The sequence below is a fragment of the Mustela lutreola genome, chromosome 7 (genome assembly GCF_030435805.1).
Source record: "Mustela lutreola isolate mMusLut2 chromosome 7, mMusLut2.pri, whole genome shotgun sequence".
In the NCBI taxonomy this organism is placed as follows: domain Eukaryota; kingdom Metazoa; phylum Chordata; class Mammalia; order Carnivora; family Mustelidae; genus Mustela; species Mustela lutreola.
The window spans coordinates 91,899,348-91,925,475 of record NC_081296.1 but is presented as its reverse complement, the minus strand read 5'-3'; the positions used below and the strand labels follow the sequence as shown (position 1 = coordinate 91,925,475).

The 26,128-nt window shown below is 38.7% G+C and overlaps 1 long non-coding RNA gene across 1 annotated transcript; it reads left to right on the top strand.

Annotated features, from left to right (window-relative positions):
• The first annotated feature begins 1,265 nt into the window (after positions 1-1,265).
• Positions 1,266-23,758, top strand: LOC131835344 (uncharacterized). The gene is made up of 3 exons (XR_009355141.1): positions 1,266-1,352; positions 9,912-10,010; positions 23,645-23,758. It is a non-coding gene; the product is annotated as an uncharacterized LOC131835344 (long non-coding RNA).
• The last annotated feature ends 2,370 nt before the right edge of the window (positions 23,759-26,128 follow it).

The window sequence follows — 26,128 nt, the reverse complement described above, 5'->3', positions numbered from 1 at the left end:
GTCACGGAGGTCACCTGGTGACCGGCGGGGTCCACCCTGACGCAGCCGCGATTAGGGCAGGGCTTTCCGGAAGGAGGTGCGGAATCGGGGAAACTCACCACAGCTTCGGAAGTGGCATTCGGAAAGGCAGGTCCAGTTCGGCCAGGGAAAGGAGAGAGCCTCCCCACTGTGTGGGGGCTCAATCTCCTTCCCGGGTTTCGGCACCAAATGTAAAGTTTTTTCCGGCGAGATAAACACAACACCAGGCAAAGTGGGTGCAAGGCAAGATTTATTAAAAACGCTCTCCGGTGAAGTTTCAGGGCTCAGGAGAAGGGGAGCCAGGAAAGTTGCGCCCGGAGGAGGTGGGCACCCTCGGGCGAGGTTCCGCCACTCTGGAAAGCAGAGTGGCGGAAGTCGCCCCCAAGGCAGGGAGGAGGGGGCTTTTAAGGGGTCTCGGAGGAAGCTCAGGGGTCTTTTGGAAGTTTCCCTTATTTGGATATCCCGCCTGCTCATCGGGATCCCATTGGTCCACGGGAGCCCGGGGCGGGGGTCTCAGATTCCTGCTTGGGCCTTTGTTCTCCTGTCCGAGCTCAGGTCTTGTGGAGGGAACTTTCGCCATCTTTAGTAGCCCTTCCTGCCAGCCCAACAGGTGTAATATTCCTGAAGAGTAATTTGAGAATTTCTATCAAAATTTCCTACCATGTTATTTCACTCAGCCATTCCTCTCTTGGGGATGTGCTGTAGGAAACAATTCAAGATGTTCCCAAAGAAGTTATTTACAATGGCTAAAAACTGCCAACAATCCATAAACCCATTAACAGGAAACGCCTTATCAATGTTTCCCAAAGTGTGTTCCTTAAGAGCAGTAGTCTCACGAGATTCTGTTTAAGAAAGCGTTCCACAGTCAGTTAAATGTGGGAATTCCCTTGGAACGAAGGACAAAATTTACAAGCCAAGCTAACACGACAACGCGGGTTCATAAATGAGTCCAAAATTTGGACCTCATTGGCCCCATGTTCCAATCATAAAACTCACAAAAGTAAGTGCACTGCAAATGAAGTTAGCACCAGGTTCCCCACAAAAGTACCTTGTGGTGAGGCGATGGGTGACCCTTCTGCAGCCACAGGGACCTCCAAACTCAGGAAAGCGCCTCTCATCTCTGTGGCCTCCACAGCCCCATGAGGCCACGCAGGCGCAGGCGCAAGCACAGGTGCAGTAGCCAGGCCAAACCACGCCCCCTGCGTTGCCGTTTAGCTCCTCCTGGGTTGGCAGGGATACGTCAGATTTTCGGTCGGCGGTAATCCCCAGAGGGGAGCTTCACGCGCATCTCCCGCCCTTTGGCTCCTCAGCCAAGCATACACCCCGCAAGACTGGTGAGTTCTGATGTTGGCAATACAGGGCTAATTTAACTATTTGGTTAACCAAATTAACCAACTGATTATCCTCTTAACTGAAATTCATTTTTATGTTATAAATGAGAGGATTCATTGTTTATTATTCATTGTGTAATCTGTTCCCCACTTAGAGGTTTAAAACAGTGAACGTTTATTCAGTGACACACAGTTGCTGTGCGTCAGGAACCTGGGCACATCTGGCTCAGAGTTGCTCCCGAAATTGCGGGCAGACAGTCAACTATGCCTGGATTCACGCGGCCTAGGAAGGAGCGGCCTCCAAGCTGACTCTTGTCATTGGCGGGCTGTTGGTTGAAGGCCCCTTTCTGTTCCTGCCCATAAGACATATCCCATGTGGCAGGCAGCTTCTCTCAGAGCAAGCCAGGGGAGAGTGCAAGATCCTTTCCTAAGAAAAAAGCCACAGACTTTTTGCACCCTCATCTCAGAAGTGACATCTCATCATTTTTGCCACATTCTGTTAGACGTGAGACCCTAGGTCCAGCTCACACTCAAAGAGAGGGAGTTACACACAGGCAAAACTCTAGCAGGTGGGGATCCCTGGAGCCATTTAGCTGCTGCCTGTCACTCATATGAAAGTCCTTGAAAGCTTTAAGGGTCTAAGACTTGCAAAGTAACCCCTTCTCTAATCACAGTGGAGGTCAGACAGAAAGGGTGGAGGAAGGGGCCATAAAGAGACACCGATTTTGCAAAATAAATGGGTAACTAGCTAACGTCGGATTTGGGGTTTTTGTTTTTTGTTTTGTTTTGACTTAGTTTGGTGAAGATTTTCACTGACTAGGGGAGTTTCTTGGGCTCCAGTGGAGGGTAAAGGGGAGTGGATGGGTATTGACAGGAAAGGCAAAAGGTGGCAGAAAAGGATAGAAAATGTCTCAGAAACCAAGAGAAGGGCTGACCCGGGACTGCTTCACAATTTTGCCAAGGGCTAATTCAGCTTTATCACTGCAGTGTCACTTCAACCCTTGATGTCTGAGGGCTCATTTCTGGTGTGAATTACCTAGGCCTCTCCTGACTCATCTGCTTCTTCCTGCTTTTATGTACACTTTTGCTGTTTCTTGCTCCTTTGCACCTTGAGAAAGGAAAGAGGAGGTAGTAAAATTCAAAGCAATCCAGTGTTTTATTGCACTTTCTCTCCAGAAAGAAGAACATTCTCCACTCTGTTTCCAATGCCTATGTGCTTACACAGATAATTGGATAAGTTAACAGGGAAGCTCTAAATAATTGCACAATTCAGCACACTCAATTTGAGGAATTAAAAAAAGAATTGTTTTGACCTTAAATTCCTCAAATGTGGGACCTCAGTCAATTTATTTCTCAATAAATTGGTACCCCTCTTTCTCAACATCTGTGGGAATACTGTTTTTCTTCCTGAATTGACACAAACGATCTCATCCTTCCACCTACAATTTACTCAGTGAGACATGTGAAAAGTGGGATCTATTTTTGGCTCCCTAGCAAAGCTGCTAAAGGGTATAATCTTTTTCTCTGCCCTGCCTGGGATGGGCTAGGTGACAGGAGGTCTTTTTTATTTCTAATTTTTACAACGCCTTTCAGCAAACAGCAGGTAAACAGTTTTAATACAGGGCCATTTTCATTATGTGTCTACTAGAGAATGTGTCCCTGCATTAAAATAAACAGTAATAATACCAAAAAAGTTTGCTCATACAATAATAGCAACCTTCCTAAATTACAGTGATTGTGCCACCCAGCAGTATACTACAAAATGTGGTTTTTATCTCAAAAGACACAGAATTTATTATTTTCCACCTACCTGGCATTTTAGAGCAATTGGAACCAGGTTTCTGAAAGAACAATTCAGTACATTAGCTCTCAAATACAAAAAATATATTTTCAGCATTGAAATGACTCATTCAAAGCCGCACTTCAACAAAATGTTGTCCACCCTGCCCTGGTAATTATGTCACGTCTGGTGTATACTAATTTACACAGTGTATTGTTTTTTTGCATAATTAAGGCTATTAAGCTGAATTCTGAGGTGGTGGTTAATTAATTAAACAAGCAAGCAGAGAAGTTACTGACAAAGTCAGAGCCTTGTTTTCACTCTCCTGGTGAGCAAGAAGCTAAAGAAATAGGTGAGAAGGGCTGTCACCTGGAACACTCCTCAGTCACAATTTTCTATTCACAGGGAAAAGTACAAAAGTCATTTCCCAGAAAGTAGACACTTTAATTCATTGCCCCACAATCTCTCACCACTGAATCACCAAGCATGGGCATAGTATTTATAAATAAAACCATATAATGAGACCAACTACCCCTTCTCCATAGTTTCACCAAAGTAAAGGATTTTCCAATATATTGACTTTGAGTTACCTTTGGATACTACCTTTTCATGGATCAGCTAGATTAACTCAGGGAAAGGTGCTCTCTCCAGACTTTTCATTCTTTTCAAGGCCTATCCCAAACTCCAAATTCATCCAGAATAGTAGACCTAGCATTCACTGACACGTATGAAGAAATCCTAATTGGCTCGGGTTTCACAGTCCTTAAACAATTATAATATTTCTATAATATTTATTTTTTAAAAAATTATTTATTTGAAAGGGAATGAGAGAGAGAAAGAGCATGAACAGGGCAGATGGAGAAGCAGACTCTCCACTGAGCAGGGAGCCCAAGGCAGGACTCCATCCTGGGCAACAGGATCATGACCTTAGCCAACCAACTAAGATCAACCAACAAAGCCACTCAGGGACCCGCATTTCTACTTTTTTTAACACAACATCAATGCTGTGCTTTGCATCCAGTACACTAGAAAGTGGGATGCTCAAAAGCAATGATCCTAAGTATTTTTTCTTCACAGTTATGTAGCCTTTTCAAACATGTTCTCAAAAACGGGAAAATCTTTAGATATGTCTTTTATATATACTCTATGGGGTTTTGTTTTGTTTTGTTTTGTTTTTAAGCAGGCTACATGTCCAATGTGGAGCCCAATGCAGGGTCTGAACTCACAATCCTGAGATCAAGACTTGAGTTGAGATCAAGAGTCAGATACTCAAATGATTGAGGCACCCAAGTGATCTTGTAAAAAAAAAAAACTTTTTATAAATGTTAATTTGTACTACCATATAAAGATGTATTGGGTATTTCACAATGACTTAGTTTTTGGAAAATGTTACTTCTCTCTTTCACTACTCCTAGTGATTATTTGATTATTACTCCTATACTAATCACTATAGAAGTAGTAATCAACTTATACTAGTGTTACTATGTCCAAGAACCCATATCTGTGTCAGGAGAAAAGGGGAACTCACTGTAGAAGAGATGCTATAAATCAGGAAAATGCCAGTATATGGTACTATTCTGTGTATGTTCTTGCAACATAATTAGGAGACCAAGTATAAGAAAATTCAGAATTCTTTAATGCACTTAAAATCACTGTCATGAAGCAATGGATGGCAAATTTGCATGTGAAAGGAGTGTGAACAGCATGTAGGAAGAATTGTGAAATTACTATAGTATTTATTATTATAACTTGGTGTCATGCTAGTCTCATTTTAAAATGAACTATAAGAATAGATTAAATTAGTGCCATTTTCTTTCCTTGTTAACATCTTTGTCACAAGAGCAAGCTGTCAGAATTTTATCTAAAATAGTCCATGGATTATTCCTCATGATAGTTGGCCATTTCTAAACTCTGGGCTTTGATTGGTTGTTCTTACCCCTGTCCTTGCAGACATGTGGGTTGAACACAGGGAAATAATAATCTTTTAAGAAACTAATCAGGTTGCAGACACCCTGATAAAGGTAGGAAAGACAGTAAAATGTTACAATTTCAAAACAGCCTTTGATCATAAAACATTATCTCCTAAGAAAATGCTTTCAACTTTGCTAAAAAAAAAAATACTTTTTGACACATGACTTTAGAATAGAGACTACTCAGAGATGTGTAATCCTATTAGCATTTTTCTGAGTTTTGTAACTGTCATAAAATCATGTACAATGGACATTTCTCTGAAGGGTCAGAAGCACCATGGTCTAGTCAACCTTAAGACAAATGGTGTTCAAAATAATGGTTTGTTACTTTCTTCCTATGTCTTTATGTTACTTGTCTGTCCCCTGGGCTCAGTCTCTACAGCTAACATAGATGCTCTATTAGTAGGGGTTTTTCAGAGAAACCAAACCAATAGGATATGAAAGCAGGTTTATTATGAAGAATTGACTCACCCAGCTATGGAAGTTGAGAAGAGCCACCATCTGCCTTCTGCAAGCTGGAGGCTTAGGAAAATCAGTGGTGTAATTCAGTTCAAGTACGAAGGCCTGAGAAACAGGGAAGCAGATGTAAATCTCAGTTGAAGGGGAAGAAAGAGGTGATGAGAGCCTCCACTTTAGGGAGTAGATGGACTTCTTTACTGAGTCCACTGATTCAAATGCTAATCTCATTCAGCAACATCCTCACAGATGATACCTAGAAGTAATGCTTAACCAGATAAATGGGCATCCTCTGATCCAGTCAAGCTGACACAAAAAACTATCCCAAATATCCCTTTTCACTATGATTTTCCTCTCTCACAATTCCCCATAACAAGGATGACCGTAAGTCTTGGTTTGCCTGGATTGTCCCACTTTTTGCCTGTTGTCTCAATTTAATTATTCGCAGTGTCTTTTTTCACTCTCAAAAGTATCGAGTTTGAACAACACATTATATGATCACTGTACTCATAATAGTTTCCAAGAACCTCTGTGAGACACATCACTGTTTTTTATTCTATTGTACTACACAGATATGTCTTAGACTGATTTGAGGACAAAATCTGGCTTCACTCATCTTTTTTGGTTATCACAGGGTCTTGAACAGAGTATATACCTAATAAATACTTTTTCAATTAATAAAAACAGAGCACGGGATGCCTGGGTAGCTCAGTCAGTTAAGTGGCTGCCTTCAGCTCAGGTCATGATCCTAGTGTCCTGGGGTCGAGTCCCACATAGGGCTCCTTTCTCGACGGGAAGCCTGCTTCTGCCTCTGCCTGCCAGTGTACTCTCTCTCTGACAAATAAATAAAATATTTTTTAAAAAATAAAAATATAAACAGAACGCTAAATCACTTCAGGGCCAAAAACTGCCATCATTAACGCTTTTGAAAAACTAGTATCTAGAAGAAGATAGTCTAACTTTACACTGAGAAGATCAAACCCCACTTGAAACGTGTGTGTGTGTGTGTGTGTGTGTGTGTGTGTGTGTGTGCGGGTGTGTGTATAGAAACATCTGATAGCAGGTGATAGGGCTGTTGTGTAGAATTTTCAGTGTGTACCTTACATGAGGGCACCCAGCCAAGGAAGCAGGTTCAGCTAGAACTCAGCCTTACTTCATTTGTCATTATCTGTGCTATTTGGGCTACTAGAGACTCACTACCTAGTTTCCAGAGGTCAATGCAGATTTTATGAAGCTTTTACTATTTTGGGGATGGTAGGGAACACTTTCAGAGTAAATTTTAAAAAAATTATGAATACAAAATTAGGTATGAAAGTGAGTACTTATTTAGAATAAGAAATCAATTTGGAAAAGTTATCAAGGTATCACAAAATCCGTAAGAGTATTGTAATACTTGTGTTACTCAACTGCTTGACATACCTCTGTAATATACTTTTTCTCCTGCTTTTTGGGCTACAGAACAATTTCTTTTTAAAGATTTTATTTATTTATTTATTTATTTATGTAATCTCTACCTCCAACATGAGGCTTGAACCTACAATCCTGAGATCAAGAGTCACGAGGCAGCTAGGTGCCCCTGGCTACAGAATACTTAAGTGATTTTTTTGATATGTGATACCCAGTTTTCCAAGCATCATTTGTTGAAGAGACTGTTCTTTTCTTATTGAAAGGCCTTGATGTCCTTGTTGAAAATCAACCGACCATATATATAAGAGTTTATTTCTGGGCTCTCAATTCTGTTCCATCAGTCCATGTGTCTACCCTTAGGCCAGTAACATCCTGTTTTAATTACTATCCTTATAGAAAGTTCTGAAATCAAGAACTATGAGTCTTCCCATTTTGTTCTTCTTTTTCACAGTTGTTTTGACTATTCGGGGTCCCCTGAAATTCAGTATATTTCATTTCAATTTGCAAGTCAAGACTAGAGCAGCTAGAATAATTTAACTGTATGCAGAAGAGATTGCAGGCTACATAAATGATCCCACTGAATCCAAATAATATGTATTCCAAATCAATTTCCACTTGGTTGTATCTAAGAACTGCTCAAGGCCACTAATGCACTACCCTACCTGAGGGGAAGTGTGATGGATGGGAAGTTGAAGTACCAAGGCACAGACCACAGTGGTTAAAATATCTTCTTTTGTAAAGTTTTGCTAAGACATTTGGCCATATGAACTCATTTCTAGGGCCCCATGTGGGTGAGATACCCTGAAATTTAGCTTTACTGTAAATTTGCCTCTTGGATTTTATGGGCACATAAGAAACCCTCATATACCTAAATGGCATCGTATAGAAATTAGATCAGGGTTTAACTGAATGAGACTGTTCCGAAGATACTGAATGTACTTATTTCAATCTCTGAGCATGATTTAATAATCTGATTGTTTGATTTAATGATTTAATAATCTGTGTTTTGGGGTCGACTACACCAAAGCAGCTTTGTGGAAGGTAAGTAATAAATATATCAACTACACAAACTCAGATAACCAGATGTATAAACAAAGCTTTTGGCTTCTCAACATTATCAGTGAGAAAGCTACCCTTTTTGCATCTGTTTCTGCATCTGTCTCCCCCCACTGTTCTTAAATTTAAGAACAGAAATTTTTCATCTTTATATCCCCAACATCTAAGTCAGCATCTAGCCTATTCTGACTGCAGACAGTAGGTACAAATGTGTTTTTTTGAGCCAGGCAAGGAAGTAATAAAGGTTTAGAATATTAACTCACAGCTAATATTTTGTACACAAAGCATTAGGTGGGAAAATTTTTCTCTTAGACTTCAGAAATCACACTACATTTTAATAGAATAATTACAGGGAGACTAACACAGTTAAATCAAAGGAATTGAATGGCTCCAAGAACTAATAGACAATTAGAAGTTGCTTGTCCCCCAGTTTACAGTCAATGTCATGTTTGCTCAAGTTTGTCTAAAGCCTTCAGAGTGCAGATGCTCCAGGACTCTTTTTGTTAAAGAAGAATCTTTCCTTCAGTGACAACTTTATACTGCATGGCAACACCATGTCATTCCCTTAGGAACACAGTAAGACTGACACATTCTGTCCATGGGGAGCAAATAGTCTGGCAGAAATAAATACACACAATCACAGCCACCAGATGACACTGGGATCAGCCATAGCATCTAATGTTCTTTCATTATTAAGGGTGTTCTGACCCCGGTTTCTAACCTGTGAGGGTGGAGGGGAATGTGTTTCCCCAACAGCTACTGCTGTCTACCCAAGATAACGTCAGATTCCTTAGGTAAAAGGGTCAGCCCTACAAGATTGCTCTTACCCGCCCCACCCCCTCCCACACACACTTCCGATGCCAGTGGCAAGTCCAGGTTATCATCTGAACTTCAGACAAAATTGCTACAGATCAGAGATTCCAACGACCCTCTCCTCAGGTCCGATTAATTTGTTAAAGCAGCTCACAAAACTTAGAGGAATATTTTACTAACTAGATTACTGGTTTCTTATGAAAGGCTATATATAACTCAGGAACAGCCAGATAGACATGCCTAGGGCAAGGTGTGTGAGAAAGGACCCAGGGCTTCCTTGCCCTCTCCAGGGTGCCAGTACTCCAGCATCTCCACATGTCCACCAATCCAGAAGCTCTCTGAACTTTCCCCTTTTGGATTTTTATAGAAGCTTCATTACAAAGGCAGGACTGATGGAATCATCAACCATTGATGACTGAACTCAACCTCCAGTTCTTCTCCCCTCTCTGGAAGTCAAGGGGTGGGACCAAAGGTTCTGTCCCTCTAAGCACACGGTTGGATCCACCAGCAACCAGCCCCCATCCTTAGGTGCGGTCTAAAAGTCACCTAAGTAACATCAAAAGACAACTTTAAAGTTCTCATCACTTAGGAAATCCCAGGGACTTTAGGAGCTCTGTGCCAGAAAAGGGAATGAAGACCAAATACATACGGATTATCAATCATAATATCACAGTTGTTAAACTGCTTGGGTCACTGTCTCACACAGTTAGTTGGCAGGTAGCAGGAGCTGTCCAAGTGAGGTAATCCAAGACCCCACCCATGAATGAGCTTCAGACAGTGGTCAGACTGTTAGTCTAGTTGCAGCACTTAGGTGCTGACCTGGGACATCAAAACAGAGAGAAATCTAGGATTGTAACAAAAGGTGCTTTAGTTGAATAGTTATGGATTGAATGTTTCTATCTTCCCTAAATTCATATGCCAAAACTCTAATCTTTACGTGACAATATTTGGAGATGAGACCTTTGGTAGATCATTAGGTAAAAAGGATGGGGCCCTTTCAAATGAAATTAGTGTCCTTATAAGAAAACAACAACAACAAAAATGAAATGAGAGCTAACTAATTTTCTTTCTCCTTGTAAGGACACAGTGAAAAGGCAGCCTTTGGCAACCATAAAGAAGGCCCTCACCAGGAACCAATGATGCTGGCACCCCAATTTCAGATTTTCAGCCTCTAGAATGGTGAGAAATAAATTTATGTTGCAAATAAGTCATCCAATTTATGATATTTTTGTTACACACCCAAACTGCCCAAGACAACTGTTCTTAAATTTCTTTAATTTTACCTTTTTTGTGTGTGACAAATTTTGACCTTCAGATAGTAACCATGCTTTGTCAGTACACATGCAGGTTATGAATGAGGACAAATAAAATATTAAAAACCAGAACTGGCTGACACGACCCCAATCTAAATCTCAGATAACTAAGAGTGTGACTAAGAAAGGTGAATATAAGGCAGCATATGAAAGGACATTGATCAGTTGGGTTAGGCAGAAAAGAGACAGACAGGTTTTAATCCCTACAATAAATGTGATGCATTTGGCAAAACAGAAGTTTAACTGCTTTGGCATTACAAATTTCAGTATTTTAAAGATTTATTTATTTATTTGACAGAGAGAGATTACAAGTAGGCAGAGAGGCAGGCAGAGAGAGAGGAGGAAGCAGGCTCCCTGCTGAGCAGAGAGCCCGATGCGGGACTCGATCCCAGGACCCTGAGATCATGACCCGAGCCGAAGGCAGCGGCTTAACCCACTGAGCCACCTAGGCGCCCCCAAATTTCAGTATTTTAAAGAGAAATTTTAACCTGTACCATCAAAAAAATTGATGTTTGTTAAATCTAATAGAAGCAAGAAGAGGAACTTGTTCTGGGAGTTTAAAACAAAAGGTGCCCCCACCTGAGTGGTATGTTGAGATGATGTGTATGGGTCTTTGCAACACATGGACTGGGCTGGAATCCCAGCTCTGCTTCTTTCTCACTTTGGGCACGTAATTCTACCTCCCTTCACCTTGGGTTCCTCAACCGCATCATGGGGAAGAAGGAAGATCCTATTATTGTACTTGATATTACTACGCTCAATCTCCTATTCCTACTTTAATTATACTAACCCGGTGTTGTGAGGAGTAACTTAGTTAAGTCATTTAATCGGCTTGGCACAGTACCTGGCACTTCATAAACACTCACTAAACCCTCCAAAGAAAACCTATCCAATTTTGCTGACATTTTCACCTGGTTCTATAAACTCAATATTTGACTTTTTTCTAAAATGAGTTTTAAAAGACCACTATTATTGCCAGAAGTACTGAGTGCCTTTTACTACATCATAAAATGGGTGAGAGAATCAGTACAGTATATGACAACTTTCAGCATTTAATCCAAAAGGGCAGCCCTGGACCCTCGTGTATTTTTTTCCATATAGTAATTTGTCATTCGGTTCCTCTGGAGGTGCCATTTGTGAGACCCCACACAAACCAAACCATTAATCAGAATTAATCATGGAAGCAAGCTAAAACCCTATGGCCAGCCCTCGGCCCTAGCAGCCTATTACACAGAGTGCATTAAAACCACGAACATCGCAATTTCTTACACAGGCTGTGGGAGGGGAGAGGAAACAAGCAAACGTGTTTTAGAGATTATAGACAATATGATCTTTAAATGAACCTAACTTAATGCTGCTTACAGGGTCAGATCAGGGGTGAAGCAATGAGAATTGGCCAAACACAAGAGCAATTTCCAGCTATAGAAAACGTCACATCTTCTTTTCTTCCCTGACAACAGAAAATACACTAAGAGACAAGAAGGGTTGATCATGGATGCCAAAAATGTACTTTCCATTCTTCGAGGCTTCTAAAGTCTCCTCCTTTATCCATTTTCTATTTTTCCTCCTATTGCCATTCTCTGGTTTTGTCACTGACCCTTCTTCACTCCAACTCAGCCTCCGTCTAATGGCCTGAAGAGGACTTCTTCACATGATGGAAAGCTTTAGATTTAAGATCCCCCCCCCCCCACACTTCATTAGAGAGAAAAGTGAACAGCCTCTATGTGCTGGGTGTTAATGAATGTGAAGAAAGATTTTTTTTTGTATGTGTTTTACACATTATGTTCTTGACTCCTAGAGGTGCTACAATAAATTGCCGCGCTTCATTTACAAGGAGCCATAACAGAAGCAAAATGAGAATCTGGCGACAAATTGCTTCTCAGTCACCCTGGGTCAGGCTGTTGGGGCTAATGAGAAGAGGGGCTCTAATTTTAAACTCCTCCTCAACCAAGCTATTCCTGCATTAATGTTCACTGTTGTAAATTGTAAAGTCAAATGAAGGAGCGCTGTTGAAAATTAACCAGTATTTTTATCCTTCGAGTACCCAATAGAGCATATTTTGGCTTCTGTAGCTGGTGGTTATCGAAGGCAGCTCAGCTTACACCAGGGGTGCCGGCCTCCTCCACGGAGTTCCCCCTCCTCAACACAACACTGCTCTCTTAATTCCTTCTCTTTTTCCACCCGAGCCTTCCTTCCACCTTCACAAAGAAAATTCTACTGGCGGAAGTAAGTAGTATAGATTTTCAACAACTCTAAGATGGCCTGCAGGAGCTGTGTTTGAAACCAGCCTTTTTGTGGGTCCATTTAGCAAGATACCGAACACAGGCATTAGAAGTCAGAGAATGGTCCTATCCATTTAGGCCTGCTGCATGTTTAATAATCTGTAATTCTGTATATGGAGGAAGAGCTGGTAAATCGCGGACCCTATGAGGGCTGGAAACACTTTGTCATTGGAGGTCTAAAGCAGGATTTGAACAAATAATGAGAAACCAATGCAGCACCTGCCTCTCACAAAATACTTTCCTAATCGCACATTTTGCCAGTTTATAAAAGTAAACAGCAGGCAAAAAGAGATGCAGGAGAGAGTAAGAGGTTTTATCAAACTATGTAGGATTTTGATCCCATGTGGATGAACAGGCAACAACTCAAAATTCAAGGTTTGTATTTTGGGTGTTTTTGGTCATGTGTTTTAAGTGAGTATTAATGAAATGAAGTTCCTCTTGTGTGTAATGTGTCTGTCCGGGTGCATTCTTCCATGGAATCACTACATAAAATACAAATTAACCACACTACCCTAGTCTAATCATTGTAATCAGTTATGTTTTCATGTGTACATTACTGATATATAAGGCTGTTGTAGTTCTTGTGTGTGGTTTAATTGCTTGTTTTTGCATATCTTGTGTGATTGATGATGTTCTAGAAATCTTTTCCCCTAAAGGAGACTTTGTAAATTACTTTGTTTAGATGCTAATGATTGTATTTCATTAGTGGCCCTCTCATCCAGAATCATCTTTAAATGAATGAATATGCCATAATTAAAAATCTGAATTATGAATTACTTTGAAAGGAGACAACATTGTCCCGATTTCCCACTGCGACACAGTGTTATTTCAATTATGTAAATATGTTTAATCATTCCCCTTTTGTTTTTCTAATTATTTAATATTAATGTTGCTTTACCCCTTTATTGCTACAAGAAGGGATATGGCATCTTAAATGAGAGTACTTAGACAAGTGATACACAGATGACTAGATTAAAGCAGACATTTATCAGAATGCATAACCCATTTCCAAAACAAACATGCTATTAACATTCATACTAATATAGCAACACTGGCTATAATTGCACTTCATGAATGTTTTGTCTGTACAAATCTAATGTATTCACAATGAACAATTTCCAATTATTGTTTTTTTCTTATAGAAAGTCCAAAACCCCTGGTGAAAGTTTCAATTATCTTGAGGTATACATCTGAACCAACCATAAGATCACCATTTTTTCTATGGTAGGAAATCTGCAGCTGCTCAAGTACTACTAGACTTGACATGCAACTTTCACCCATCCACCTTTGAACCTTCGAAAAATGTTTGCATAAAAGAATGTGTCTTTAAGCCCCCCCCTTTTTCCACTTACTCCCTGAAGTAGGAGAAATATTAGGAAATTTACTCTTCCACTCAAAAGCTCTCACACTAGCCTTCAAGAAGCTACACTTATGATAGAAGCATGAACCCAGCAGAGGAGAGCCCCAGAGGGGTCACAGTGTATGACAGTCAACTGTATATGTTCACACTTCAGACATCTTATTCAAACCAACTGCAGAAGCCTGATTTGTTCTTGAGAAAACATTATGCTGACTTCAATTCTGACATTTCTATTTTGGTGCAGCTAGACTACACGGGAGTATGTTCCTCTACCATTTAGTAATTTAGATACTTTCAATATTATTGCTAACTGACTCTTGAGGTATAAGAGCCTTAATTATGTTGGTTTAATATTTTGTGCTTAAATATTGTTATTTGTAAACTAACAGTGGGAAACACTACAACTTCTCCACATTTCTTTCTTTCTTATTTCAGTGTTATGCTAAAATATGCTATTGTTGATTGACTGTTAAGTTTTATTAATAATATTTATAATGTTAAAATTATGATTAAGATATTTGGATTTTCTGTACCTATTAAAAGAATAAGCCATCTTTTTTTTTTTTTTTTTTTTTTTTTAAAGATTTTATTTATTTATTTGACAGAGAGAAATTACAAGTACACTGAGAGGCAGGCAGAGAGAGAGAGAGAAGGAAGCAGGCTCCCTGCTGAGCAGAGAGCCCGATGCGGGACTCGATCCCAGGACCCTGAGATCATGACCTGAGCCGAAGGCAGCGGCTTAACCCACTGAGCCACCCAGGCGCCCAGAATAAGCCATCTTTAAAAACCTCCTTTCTCAACCACACTTTTTTCTAATTTGAAGTTTTTAGGAACCACAGAGACAAGAATTAGGGTTTAATATTGTATCTGGGTACAACATGAACACAAATTGCTTTGCTTCATCATCAACGATGCCTACAAAACACTCAGTGATATCACAGTGTCTATACATAGACAAAGATAAAATATTTATTTGTAAGCTATAAAGAAAATCATGTAAACTATATTCCACCTAATAAATTTTACTTCTCATACTTCTTTTCTAAATAAGAGAGAGAAATTTGTCATTGAGAAAAAATTTATCATACTCAGGGAACTACTGATCCTCCCCTAATTAAGGGATACCTTTCCATTAAAATATTTCATGATTCAAGTTCAAGACGAAAGAAAGAAAATCCCAAAGTTCTGTGAGGATGAGAAATGAAGTCTTTTTATTGTCAACACATTGATTTTAATAACTTTTCAAATAATAATGCCTGTTGAATTTTTCAGGCAGAAATAATTTTCTAATTACTATTAATTAGAAACTAATTTTTAAATACTTGTTTATACACATCTAACTAGAAATCCTGAAAACTCATAATTCCACTATAGAGAACATCCCAAGAATACCTTGAAACTAGTGTCTGATATCTAAAGACATTTTGCTTTTGATCAGCTCAGTATTCTTTGAATGACCTTAGAATCTACAGGAGGGAAGTTCATGAGAAGAGAGTGGGAGATGGGAGTTCACAGAAATCTGCAGTTCAGTTTTCAAATCATGACTCTACTGGATTTTTTTAAAGTCAGTGATCAGAATTTGATCTAGAATTAGAAATATGCCTTATCTGAAGGAAGAAACGAGAACTATTGGGAAATCCGTACCTACATGACCATCTAAATTACTTAGATGAAGTAATCAATGAAGGTACCAATGAAGACTAATGAAGGACCTGGAAAACCTATTCTCTGGGAAGCCTCGGCTGCTGCTTCCCAAGATAGAAGACAGGATTGAACAGACCACAGAATTATGTGGTAACATGTTTGGAATTCAGTCAAGGCTGGCAAATGATGTCCCACCTAAAAGCATTCCTGTGTGTCCAACACAGGAGAAAAACCATAATACTCTCCAATGTTTGAGGAAGACTTAGATATACAAATATTTTTTCCACTCAAATCTTCCTCAGACCAAAGTACCCTAACAGGTTGATTTCAGTAGCTGGATGGAAACAGACAGTTAAAAACAGAAGTACACTTGTACTTATCCAAGCCTGGCATTTTAGGAAGATGAGGCTCACTCATGTGCCCTTACCAAACAAGCACTGAATATAAAACAGAGCCAAAGAAAGGGTCCTACCTCAGATCCCTAGGCAATTCCTCCGTTGGGAGTGCTAAAACCAGGGGAAATGATTTAGGAAGGTCCAAGTTCAAGCATCCATTCTCTCCATCCCACTTCTATTCCAAAAGGTCAACATGGGACAGTTCCACCCTAATTAATCACCACCATTATGGGAAGGCAAGGTAGAGGGAAGTCATTTTTCTTCCCTGAGTTTTCCTTCATTCATTCAATAAATACTAAGTGCTTACAATGAACAAAGCCCTTTTCCAGGGACTTCAGAAGCTACATAAATTAAAAACAAAAACTAAAACTAAACAAAAACCCTGTCATTCCATTTCCTCAACTTGGTTAAGGCCTGAATCTAACTCTGAGAAAGCTACCTTGTCCATGTTTCTCAATCTCTTGCCTAACTTCTGCTTTGACTAAGTACATTCTGCAACATCAACAGATGGGTTTAAACCCACCAGCATACCAATGCGAGAAAATAAGTAGTAGTATGTACATTCTTAGTTTTATCAGCTAATCTGAAATATGACTTTGGAAAAGGAAAGAAACCTTTATTCTCTGATAATGCATTTATCTCAACAATTCACAGCAAAAGGCATAGTGGAGTTGGAAAAAGGAATCCTTTATAGAAGGAAATCCTAACATGAGTCCAGATCCTTTTAGAGTGTGTGTGTGTGTGTGTGTGTGTGTGTGTGTGTGTGTCTTCAAAAGAAGAAATGCATTTGGTTTGAAAAACTTTCAAAAACAGTTTTGAGCCTATAGTTTTACATCATCATTGAAGCATTTAATTTGTTGAAACAAACATTTAAGTCTTCTCCTTTAAATCCAGCACATAAATATTTCTGCTTGAAAACTATTTTATACTAAAAAATTCTCAAATGCTTTGGTTCAGCTTCATGGAGAGTATTCATATTTTTAAATTTTTTTCTTTTCTAAGTAGATGAAACTATTCCAAATATGAGCATAAAATAAAAATATATGGCTTATCCACTTACCTTCATTTATTTTAATGAGCATTTGGAATAAATGCTTTGTATTCTAGAGCATTTGGAATAAATGCTTTGTATTCTATGAACCATTTTTCTTGCATTTTACATCTTTGGCACTGTTTACTATATGCCACTTCATATTAGAGCTAAATGTTAGTGAATGACTGACATGCTTTCACAAAATCTATCCCAAATGCAAAAGCAAAGTGTAGCATTATGGAAATGGTGCATCTCATATTTTTTTTACTATCTTTATGCAAAAACTAGAGCCTTATGTCCTTCATTTCTTCCCACATGAATACAGTTTTGACTTTATAGGCTACAATCAGGCAAAGCCACATATTCTGAAAAAAACCAAAGTAAGCAGATTCTGTGAACTTTGAACCCTCCCATACACTGACGAGTTGCTTTGCTGTATAGGAAGGAATGTTGATTTGTCTGCTTATTACTCTCTTACATCAGGAACTTGGGTACAGTAAGGAAGGGCATCAATAAAGAGGGTAAAGGAAAAAGCCAATGACATTTTTGCAACTGGCTAAAGTTTTCCTGGATATATTTTAAAACTCATGGACAAGTTGCTTATTAATATCCATTAGCTGACTAAGCTTCCAACAATTTTCTTAAACAACCCACCCAACAATCAAAATGTAGTTTTTTTGTGCTAATTAAAAATAAAATTAATAAAAATGTCTATGTAATTGTGTAGGTAAAAATGGGAAAAAATATTATGGCCTGATAAAAGTATTCCTATAATCAAGGTTTAGTCCCATAGTAGAAATAGTATGATTTTATTCTCTATTGATATTTTTTTAAAAAGTCACATTTTGAATAGATGATAATAGTATCTTATATTTTCACAGTTTTTAGGACATTTTCTAGTATTTTCACACAGCCTCAAAATAATCTTGTGAGATCAGAAAGAAGACTCTTATGGCATACCTTCTAGAATATAAAATCTAAGGCTTGGAGAGGCTAAGTGGCATGCCCAGTAACAAACCTTCCAAAGAGGTTCCTGACTCCTATTTGGTGTTATTTCCCCACACCCTTCTAAAAGCAACTTTATTCTTCTACTATAAATGACAAGCTTTATTTCTAAATAAATTCTAGGATAAAAGTATGAAATAAATTAATTTCTACTTCATTAACTCTATAGTACTGTTCAAATTCTCTTTTTTAGATAAAGTTTCTTTAAGTATGTTCAAAATTATTCATGGCTCAATTATTTTCTTTTTATGAAAAAATCAGCGTGTTTAGACTATTTTCAGAAATTGAAAATCTCTCTCATTTTTCAGCCCATACACTTGATCTGTGTGGTGTTGGACCAGCCATCTAGCTGCTGTAAACCTCAGTTTTCTCACCTGTAAAATCAAGGTCATACTAATAATGCCCCTTATAAAGCCGCCTTAGGATATAAATATGACATGGATTTATTGCTAGGCACTCAGCCCAGTACTTGGGAGCAAGTGGTACAGCCAGAATTTGACCTGAGTTTTTCTTGCTTTCAACCACATCTTTAACTGCCCCCCCTGAAGCAGCTTTGTTGGGACATATTGAGAAAAAAAGAACAGAAAAGTAAATTAGGGAGAATATAGCATACTAAGATAAAATACTTGGGCTTTAAATTGTAGGCAATTGAAGCCCTTGCAAATTTTTGAGCAGAAACTAAAATGTTAAAATAAGGAATCTGGAAAATTATTTTGGAGATATGCATATATAGAATACACTGAAGAAATAGTGTAAGAAATTTGATTTGTTAGAAACCATTTCACTTTCTTAATTACCACTAGTATAGTCAAATTGGTAATTACATGAACAAATAAAATTTTTCATAGCATGACAATATTTTCCTGATTTTGTAAGAAGTCAAATTAATTTATATTCTCCCTTAATTATCAATTCTTGCCTTTAGTAACTGGTCTGTGAGTACTCTGTGTACTAGAAGCTAAGGAGAGAGTGAGTAACCAACCAGCCAAAGAGAGATCTCACAAAAAGAAAAATCAAACACAATTTGGAGATGGCCTTGATTTAAGAAACCGATTTTCATGAGGAATGTAAAAATACAATGTAAAACTAGAACATTAGTACATAACAGATCATTTGTTTCAATAACATCTTAAAACTAGGTTCATAATAGGGTTAGAAGATTTAGCTCTCTTTAACCTAGAAGTTTTTACCACTTAGGAATGAGGGCCATTTATTTTTAATATTAAGAAGTGAAAATACTTAAATCTGCTAATTGAGGAAAATACGTAATTGTAAAAAGTTACTGTGGATTTGTTAATGCTTGTAAATACACTGCATTAGTTATAATAGCATCTATATTTATCTTTTAAATAGAAGGCATGTCATTTAATCAATCTACATACAATGCTCAATATTTTTATAACCTTAAGAATCCTTCGTAATAAATTCAGAGTCACTCAGAAGATTAAAAACCCCAAGTTTTCTTATAGAAATAATACTACCTTCAAAAACTAATAAGAAAAAAACTAATAAGAGTACCACTCACTGCAAAACTGTGAAAAGAATAAAAAAAGAAAACAAAATTCTCTTTTCAACACAATGAAACTGTTAAGAATACATGTTAAGTGATGAGGTTCTCATAGTTCTTTTCAAACAGCAATATTCTTTACCTGCTCTCCTGCTCTCATCCCATCTTCTATCAATATTTATTCTAGAGACCAATTTAAAACCTAAGGGTCATTCATTTTCTTCATTCTCTTAACAAACATTTACTGTGAGCTTTGTATGTGCCAGGCAGAGATAATGAGCTAAGCACCCTTAGTCCTTGCCTCACAGTGAGTACATTCTAGAAAAGACAGACAGTACTCCAAGTGTAATACAGATAAATGTTTCTGATAGTGCCACGATAGAAGAGTACAAGGTGCTAGGAGTGTGGAGAGCAGGGGAACTTGATGGAATTTCAGACTTTCGAAGTTGGTCAGGGAAGAATTCCCCCAGTGGGGCAACTGGGTGACTCAGTGGGTTAAACCTCTGCCTTCGGCTCAGGTCACGATCTCGGGATCCTGGGATCAAGCCCCGCATCAGGCTCTCTGCTCGGTGGGGAGCCTGCTTCCCCCTCTCTCTCTCTGCCTGCCTCTCTGCCTACTTGTGATCTCTCTCTCTCTGTCAAATGGATAAATAAAATCTTAAAAAAAAACGAGTTCCCCGAGTAAGTGACTTCTCAGCTGAGATTTGAAGGATGAGTAAATGATACCAGTTTAAAAGCAAGCAAGTAAAAGGAAAAAGTTTATAGACAAGAACCAGCTCATATAGGATTTTGTAAGGCACATGGAGATATTTAATCTTTACGTTAAGAGCAATGGGAAACTGCTGTGGTGTCTTTCATTTACTAGCTGTGGGATCAGGACAATTTATTTAACGCTCTCTATGCCTTGGTTTTTATTAAATAAAAAAAAAATAGTAACTTCTCACAAGGGATGGATTAAATGAGATGACATGGGTCTAGCCTTGGACACAGTGCCAGACATATATTAAACATCATTTCATGTTGGTAATTTTTATAACGATGTTATATTTTTTCTCACTCACCTGCTTTGGGGCACTCTTTATAGCTTTTACTCCATTTCACCATCCCCCTATTGGATATTTAGGGACCATCTTCAGGCGATGTGTTTCACAAAACTCCAGGAACTTGATGTATATGGGGAAGGAGAGAAGTAGAGGAGGAGTCAACCTGTTTAAGCTCTACAGTAAAAAAAGTCTTGAAATACAGATGAGTTTCAAGCCCAGTAAATAGGGGATTTACTAGCTTTCTTTCCTCTCTTTCCTGGGGTAATAGGACCAACAGTAAACATAGCTCTCAGTGATGGTAAGGGGAAGTTCTACAGGTAGAAGCTAGGCTGATTCTGGACACTGGCTCTCCTGCTCTTCACATGATATCTTCATGCCCAGTCCTCCTCTTCCAAGCCCACCAACACTTCTCTCTCATTTTTTTCCCCTCTTTCATCCCTCATCTCTCCCCAGGTCTAGGAAATCTCTTACAGATATAAGGAGGTATATTAATCAGAATGATTAATGCTGGCTACTACAACAACAACTGCAAAAATCTCAGTGGCTTAACACAGTCAAGGTTTATTTCTTATCCTCAGCGCAATCCAATACAGGTCATGTGGCTCTCCTGGGCAACTATCCTCCAAGCTCAGAGACACAGGTGCTTTCATCTTGCAGCTGCACAATCTGGCATTTGTGATTTCCAAGGCCACCAAAGAACAGCAGGAGAAGACAAAGAGTTCATGCGGAAGGTTTCTAAGGATGAGGTCTAGAAAGAGTGTACTTCATTTTGACTGATACTGCCTTTTCCAAAATTTAACCCTGTGGTCTCAGATAGCTACAAGAGAGGCTAGAAAATCTAACCTTTTTGTGTGGTGGGGAAAAAAGAAAAAACACTGAGCATTGTCTCAGCCAGTGGGCAAGGGAGTCTTGCTCTTTCTCAGGATGTTTTTATATTCCCTGAGTCCCTTTATGTCCAGCAAAACAGACTGTTAGAATCACTGAACACTCAAACCTACAGCTTACTCTTACCATTTTTCACTAATGAAAAATGTTTTATCTCCATTTTATAAGTAGGGAAAACGAAGATTCAGAGAACAACATGGGATCACTGGCTTGTCTGAAGTATCTCAAGTCCTAAGAAGAGAAAGTACCCTAGGCTTTTCCCAAGAACAGTCATTATCATTTTTAGAGACCTTATTATATTAGAATCTTCGTGTCCACTGGATAATTGAATTTAATTTGTCCACTATTTATGATATGCCAACTCTCTCTAAAACCTCTATTGGCAATTACACTTACATGAAAATGAAACATACATAGACCCTGCCCTCAAAGGATTTATAGACTAATGGGAGGGCCAACACATAAACAACTAAATGTAAGAAATTTTAATCATTTTATCCCTACTTAATTTAGATAATTATTTATTTATGTGTTATAATCAGCCAAAAGTATGAAGAGGGACTCTCATGTTCTAGTCAAATTATTGAATATTCTTCAGAGAGTTAGGTAAAAAAGTCATTGATGAGGAAATATTTTGAAATAGGAGTACATTTTTTAAAAACACCCATCTTTAATTGATATCTAGAATGGAAAATATAATCCCACATGACTAAGAGACACAGGAGAAGATCTAGAGCACTATTAGACAACCACAGAAGGGATCTGAGGGTCTCAGGAATGAACACCACCTGAGAATCCCACTTGTCTTCCTTTGAAAAGAGGGAACTACTCTTAACTATAGAAAACAAACTGAGGGTGGCTGGAGAAGTGGGTGGGAGGACAGGGTAACTGGATGATGGCCATTAAAGGAGGGCGCAGGATATAATGAGCCCTGGGTGTTATAAGCAACTGATGAATTATTGAACTCTACATCTGAAACTAATGATGTACTGTATGTTAGCTAATTGAATTTTTAAAAAATTAAAAATATAAAATTTGTTTTAAAAAAAGGAGCTTGATAATTGTCAACTCAGTGCCAAAGTTGCAAATTTTGTAACTTAATCATGCTTAGTAAAGCCAACTTTGAGTTACACCAACCAATGAATCATATGACTGGAACCAAAGAGAGTAAAATGCAAATGTGTATAGATGCTTGCTCTCCAGTGTGGAATGTGTTCCAGAATATCAGCAGCACCTGAGAGATTGTCAGAAATGCATAATCTTGGGTCCTGCCCAAGACTTACTGAATTAGAATTGCATTTTAACAAGATCCCCAGGTGATCTGTATGAACATTGAATTTGGAGAAGCACTGGTATTAAAAAAAAAAAAAAAGAAGTCTGTAAATTTGGCATTTACTTCCAAGAACCTACAGATTTATAATCCTTAGACATGTATATTTTACATCAATATAGTATTTCCTCTCTATGACAAAACAGATGAGAATTTCTTACACCAATAGGCAATCTGATTCGATTAAAATTGTATAAATTTAAAAATAAATAAAGTTGTCTAAATTTTATCACTTCTACAAACAGGTGGCAAAATATTTTAATTCACACAAATGGGATCAAACAAAAGCAAGGATATAAACATTGGTGAAAAGGGGGAATAGGACGTCTAGGTAGACACAGAGGTTTATGATCTCGAAATTTATGTGTATTTCAACAAATCTTATTTTTTTCCTTTTGGTAGTGCTCTTTCAATATGAAGGGCACAGAATTTTTTACAAATGCACAAATTAATAAATCTCCAAGTCTTCCAAAGTTTATAGGAATTTGTGGGTGATGGGTAAAACAGACATAAGTTGAAAAAAAATATTGTCTTCAGCCATCTCTCCCTAATGCAGTCAAATATTCAGACAGAAGATGGGAAGGAAAATGGAAGAGAAATTTTTTTCAAGGTCTCTATTCTTGGGAAAGGAGAGTGAAAGGAGTAGGGAATGGCCAGAAGTGTTAGAGACCACTAGCTATCAATTTCCAATCCCTTTCATCACAACCCAAAACAGCAAATTACAGATCAGTAGACCAGATATTTCTACAGAGGCTTTTTACAACTTGTTCCCACCGTCACATTACCAATTGAGCTACTCTTGCTAACATGACACTTCTTTTTTTTTAATTAGAGCAATTTGTTTCATAGAATGAGTGATATCTTTCTTAAGATCCCATTCCTGCTGTCTCTGAGCCTCTTCGCCTTGAGGACCCTTCTGCACCCAGTGAGCCTAAAGCAAGTCTTGCTTCGAAAAGAAGCAGAGTGCTGCATTTCAATATTATAGACTACTTCAAAATTATGTTTTCATTTCCCAGAAAGAGTTTTTAAAATGTACTACACTTCAGCGGCTGTATCCTGCCTGAGCCCAGCACCAAGGAGCATCTCAACAAGCTCTGGAAGGAACTCACTTTCCTCCTTTTGTTGAAAGATAAAGGTGGGTCAAGAGGTGGGTCCAAGTGCTCTCTTGGAGAACCCACCGAGTGAGCCACATCCTGTTGCTTGTGTCTGATTCTTTCCCAGGTCCATGCCCTGGCTAAGGGGTAACTGCAGGAAAAGGCTAGCCACCACCTTGACTTTCCCAGACAAGAGCAAGGACAATTGCTCTGAGAATGCCCATGCACAACATCTGAAAGAAACCCCCAAACTTGAGCCATTTTCCCCCACTGCCTTCACCTCTGCCCCAAGGAGAAAGCATTAAAATTTTTACCTCAGAGGGGTGCCTGGGTGGTTCAGTCCATTAAGTGTCCAACTCCTCATTTTAGGTCAGGCCATGATCTCAAGATTGTGAGCTCCAGCCCCCCATTGGGCTCCATGTTGGGTGTGGAGCCTGCTTAAGATTTTCTCTGTTCCTCTCCCTCCCTCTCTCTAATAATAATAATAATAATAATTTCAAAAAAAAAATCTTTACCTCAGAGCATAAGCTCCACAAGGAATTAAACAATACACCTTCAAATAATAATAGAATAGTGAAATACAACACTTATATTCTGAAGCATCTATAATGCTTTCGTAGCTGCCTTTTCAATTGCTCATAGAGATGTTTTAATTTAACATTTGGTGGCAGGCATCCTCTGAAAGAACGAAGTGCTAAGTAGACAGATCTATATTTTAAATTGAAGAAGGGATGACTTCAGTTCTCCAGGCACCAGCAACATCTAAATAAAATGAAATCTAACACAAAATTATAAAGAAGTATTTTTTACTTTGAGGTATTTGTTTAATAAGCCACTTTGAAATGCTAACCGTATGCCAGTGTTGGATGCAGGAGAAACAAAGTCTAATGAGATAAGCTTCCTGCCTTTGAAGCATTCACAGGACCACTTGGATTTCCAGCACTGTGGGCCACCGGTAGGGGCTTCTAAGAGTGATGTCTGGAGTTTGTCTCATCATCCATATTGTGTCTGCCTCAGGTGCTTTGTGGGGGCAGCCACACACAGCTGTTCCCTGCACCCTCATTAGCTCTCAGGCCTCTCTGTCAAAACTATGAATGACCAGTTGGGGACACTAGGAGAATCCTCAAATGTTGTTTGGGAGAAGAAATTAATCATTACGGTGCCAGTTTTCTTCACTCATGATGCCAGTTGTCTACCATCTGTTTACTTCATTAAGAGGCTAAATAGGAGAAAAGAAAAAATAAAATACCCAAATTTATTCATTGGAATCTATCATAACAAATCTGGGGGCACTTGGGTGGCTCAGTCAGTTAAGCGTCTGACCCTTGATTTCAGCTCAGGTCATGATCTCAAGGTTATGAGATTGAGCCCTTCACTGGGCTCTGTGTCCAAGGGGGAGTCTGCTCGAGATTCTCTTTACCCCTCTCCCTCTCTTCCTCCCCCTGCTCACTCTCTCAAATAAATAAATAAATCTTTAAAAATATGTTGTAACAATTCTGAAGGTAGGTGTTATTACTAAGCTCTTAACAGAAAGTCAGAAAGTTGGATTCCCAGTTTGGGGTTTTTTTCTTTCACTTATTCATGATATTGCACCCTGGACCACCACCTACAATTGAGAACCCACTTTAAAAACCACAAAGTAGGGGCGCCTGGGTGGCTCAGTGGGTTAAAGCCTCTGCCTTCAGCTCGGGTCATGATCCCAGGGTCCTGGGATGGAGCCCCATGTTGGGCTCTCTGCTCCCCAGGGAGCCTGTTTCCTCCCCTCTCTCTCTCTCTGCCTGCCTCTCTGCCTACTTGTGATTTCTCTCTGTCAAATAAATAAAAAAGAAAAATTAAAAAAAAAAAAAAACCACAAAGTACTGGAAAGAACTGCTCTTAAAATGGGGAAATCAACAGTGTTCAAAGTGGCCAATCTAGATACCCAAAACCTATTCATTTTACTGAAAACAAACAAAACTAATCACCTTACGCTTTGAAATTAATAATATGTAATATTTGTTGAGTATTTATCATGTGCCAAACATTGGCCTAAGTACTTTATATACCTTTTAGTCTTCCCCAAAACCCTGTGACATTGGTGCTATTCAAATCTCCATTTTACAAATGAGAAAACCCAGGCACAGAAAGGTTAACCAACTCACCACCAAGGGTACACAGCTAGAGATTGGTGGAGCTAGGAATTTTTAGCTCAGCCACTAAGTTATACTGCCATTTCTATGACACCACAGTGAAGGTGAGGTTTGAAATCACCAGCAGAAAAGATGACAACTGCTGCCCTTCCCAGAATATCCCAGCAAATAGGAAAAGCAAAAAGCCAGACTAACATTGAGTATTTCCCATATTTTAAAGATTTAAAAAAAAAATTATTTGACAGAGAGAGACAGTGAGAGAAGAGACACAAGCAGG